This window comes from Cupressus sempervirens, chromosome 3 (genome assembly GCF_028749045.1).
Source record: "Cupressus sempervirens isolate cs-2001-9-10 chromosome 3, ASM2874904v1, whole genome shotgun sequence".
Taxonomy (NCBI): Eukaryota; Viridiplantae; Streptophyta; class Pinopsida; order Cupressales; family Cupressaceae; genus Cupressus; species Cupressus sempervirens.
Genome location: NC_143120.1, coordinates 462,451,160 through 462,455,186, shown reverse-complemented (window position 1 = coordinate 462,455,186; position 4,027 = coordinate 462,451,160). Strand labels below are relative to the sequence as shown.

Below are 4,027 nucleotides of genomic sequence, written 5' to 3'. Positions count from 1 at the left end.
CCTATAGGTGATCCTCGTTTTGAGATATGACTGTCATAAACATTGTTTTTGTGCTACCCTCCAAATTGTTGCTCCTCTAACATTCAAAAATTAGTGTTTTGGCATGTTGTTCACTTGATCCATCTTATTCTCAAGAAAAGTTGTTTCTTAGTTGTGACCTTGATTGGAAAAAATGATGGGGCTCTTAAATTTTGCTCATAGCTTTAAATCTTTGTTCCTTTCACCTCCATTGCTCCTTACGTGCATGGTGCTTTTTGATTGTATTGTGCTCTAGCAGTCCTTCATGACTTCTTGTTGACTACTTCCTTATAGTGATTTTACCTTTAATAGTCTTCCCAATGAACCACTTTAAGACTGCATATGTTTATTAAGAACAATGCTGCCATCTTTTGTGGTCGTTTAAGAGGAGCAACTCATGTCTAAGGAATCTATTATTGGGCATTGATCTTTTGATGCAACAACCACCCTAATTTTAGTGACAATACTAATATGCCATTTCTAGTTAAATATTGACAGCATAGTTTTTATGTGCTGGGCCACATCTAATGTTTTTATCTGGCTTGAGCAGGTTGGTCATTTGAAAAGTGGGTTAAATCCAGTGACTATCAATGATTTTGTCTTTGATGGAAAATATCTAAAGACTATAGTAACAACAAGACTGATAAGTGGGCTTGTCACACTTAGTGTAACCATTACTCCTCTCTTATTATATTTACTTACAATTGATTATTCATTTAGGTTGATTTGGGTGACATAAATAATAGGAAGGAATAGCAATTGGTAGAAGTTTTGGGTTCATTAAGAACTACCATATTGATGGCAATAAGGAGATGATTGCAATTGGCATGATGAACATTCTAGGTCCATGTTTCTCTTGCTACCTCACAACGGGTAAGTCTTTGGGCTTCTTATTTGTTTGGACTCCTAAAGCTTTAGGTTTTGAACTTAGCATGGTACTAAAGTTTTTGTGTTTTTAGTACTGAATAGCTTTGCTTTACTATACGTGAGGTTTGTGCAGGTGTCTTTTAACTTCAATGCTAGCTACAAGACAGTAGTATCAAACATTGTGATGGACATTGGAGTGATGTTAACTCTCCTCTTCTTGACTCCACTCTTTCACTACACTCCCCTTGTAGTCCTTTCTTCCATTACAATTTCAGCCATGCTTGGCTTAATTGATATCCCTGGAGCTTATCATCTCTGGCAGGTGGACAAAATTGATTTCTTAGTCTACATGGGACCTTTCTTTGGAGATATTGAGATAGGTCTTATCATGCCAGTATGCTGATAATTCTTATTATTTCATTGCTAGGGACCCACGAAAAAAGAAGTATACATTACATTTGTTTCGACAGTATTAGTTTTGAATTTAGTACCTCTTAAAATAAACTGGTAAAATAATTAATGAAGTGCTTGCTTTACTTAACAAAGTTTACATCCTTTCATTGCAGGTGGTCATTTCTATACTAAGATTGATAATGACTATTTCAAGGCCTTGTACTGTAGCTTTTGGAAATATCCCAAACACCACAATATACAGAGATGCTGAGTAGTATACAGATGCCATAAGAGTTCCACGAATTATCATTCTACGCATGGATTCTACAATATATTTTGCCAACTCAAACTACTTAAGAGAAAGGTTAGTTATCTATTTATCAATCAAACATTGTAAATAACATCTTCAAGAATCAATTCATTTTAAGAAAATTTTTAATCATTCATAGTAATGGTTTACACCCACAAGTTTCTAATAAAACATAGTACATGATCTTACACATTTTATCTTCATAAAGTATATTTATAGAAAAAATGGCCATATCAAACATATTTACATATCATGATCTGCCAATGAACACAGGCTATAATGAGATGGATAGAGGATGAAAAGGATCTTCGGGTTAAAGAAGATATTTTACAGTATGTTATTTTGGATATGTCCTTTAAGTTGTGAAATCCATTCATTTCTTCTACTTGTATAAATCTCATTATTTGTTACCACCCCATGAAAGAGCTTGCTTTCAGATGAATCAATTTCCCGATTTGATATTTAGTGTCATGTGGGTCAGATTTAATTGCCTTGTTTAAGTAGTTCATATGAAACTATATTAATTTTTAAATCTTCATCTACCATTTTATGTGATCCCAAATGATCTACTTGCACCAATAAAAACATGTTTAAATAGTTCATATGAAAATATGTTAACTTTTTCAGCACGATCTACCTTTTGATGGGGATTTCAGACGATCTAATAAACTCTACATACTCTAAATTCTAGCACATTGAGTTTAAACTACATTCAACTGATGGACTCCTCTATTTTCATTCTTGAAGCTATGGCCAACATTGACATTGGTAGAATTAGAATGTTGCAAGAGCTTAAGAGGGTCCTTGATAACAAGCATCTTCAGGTGACAGATCATATCTATTTTTAACTTCAATTAATATATCATTGGTACAAGGTTCATGGAATTACATAAGAAACATACAATTGATTTTAAAGTCAGTAAATAAGTTTTTTCAAAAGAGACAATGTTTTCATAGGAGAAGTATGTCCTTATATAAGACAATATTCTACTTAGTTGAGCTTATATGGGTTTCAGCTAGCATTGACCAATCCTCATGTGAATTTGATGGAAAAATTCAATAAGGAAAAGTTTATAGAGTTTCTAGGCCAAAACTGGTTGTTTGTCACTTTTTTTGATGGTGTGACAATTTGCAATTTTCTCCTAAATGCTCCTAAATAAGAAATGCATGGAGGCAAAGATGAACTAAATGTTCTTAATACAACAACAGCTTGAGTGATAAAACTTGATCCAAACTCAAAGGAAGATAATCTTTGAGACTTTTTAGTTTTTCTTTGTCTATTTAAAGACAAGGAAATAAAATAGTTGAGATAACAAGGCACTCCAAAGCATTACATTCAATTTTCATGGACCTTACCAGAAGATTAGATGAATTATATTGCCACTATCATACAAAAGTACCTTACTAGTCTAAATGTTAAAGAAGGAATGTTGATAACTTCAAAGAGGGCGAAGTCTTCTTTGTTTGCATAATGTAAACTATTGAGAATCAAATGGAAGGACTCATATTTTTCTTCTAACTCCATGCAACAATTTGGGTCTTATTTCTTCAAAATTGATGCTAATTTAGGCAATCAAAGTGAGTAATTTTGTTTGTTGTATGCTCGTGTGTATTGGAGAGGTTGAGTGTGTATCTTCCACAACTAATAAATAACAAAAGTTTCAAAAGTTTCTATGTTATAATTATGCTATTTGAACTAAAGAAGGAGGTGGTATTTTCTCCATTCTCCAACTTGACTAGTCAACCCAATGTCATAGGAACTTGATGGCCTTAGTGGCTTTTGCTAGCTTGTCACCTAAATCATTAATGAAGTTCTCTATATTCAATATCTTTCTAATCAATACCTTTAATGTTACCTTGATGCCCCCATATTGTCTCTAAGAATGCTAACCATCTAAACTCAGACTCAGTGAATGGAAAAGAATTTAGTGAGACTAACGCTGCATGGTTTCATTAGTAATTAGATCCTCTCTCATTGATACCAATGTTAGATAAAAGGTCTACCACCTTCTTCTCTACAGGTAGCAATTGGCAATATTTTATTTGAGAAAGCTACCTTAAATATCCCAAGCTTTTCCCATAATGTTATTAAGCCTCCAACTTGTTGAATGCCTTTTGTGCATACAAAGGATGATAATAATTAGTATCTTTCAATATAAATCTTTTGAATGATACATGATTTAGCCAAAAGGAGAACATGGAGAAGAGTATTTGCCTCTCTTTTATGGTTTGTTTGAGATGGGAGTTTCTTGGAAGCTACCTTTATTATTGTACTATGGTTATCCCTAATAACACTACCAACACTCAAATGTAATGATTTGCCTCTTGCAGTTCCATTTAAAGTTTAGTGTGAATTCCCCTTTGGAATCTAGAGTCTATTTAATTTGTGCTCTATTGATGGAGGAGAGGAAGCTGGGGGAAGAGGCAGGTGGTTTAACC

General features: G+C 33.5%; 1 pseudogene; it reads left to right on the top strand.

The window, feature by feature from the left end:
* Window positions 1–526: 526 nt before the first annotated feature.
* Window positions 527–2,748, top strand: LOC149567119 (sulfate transporter 3.1-like; annotated as a pseudogene).
* Window positions 2,749–4,027: the final 1,279 nt, after the last annotated feature.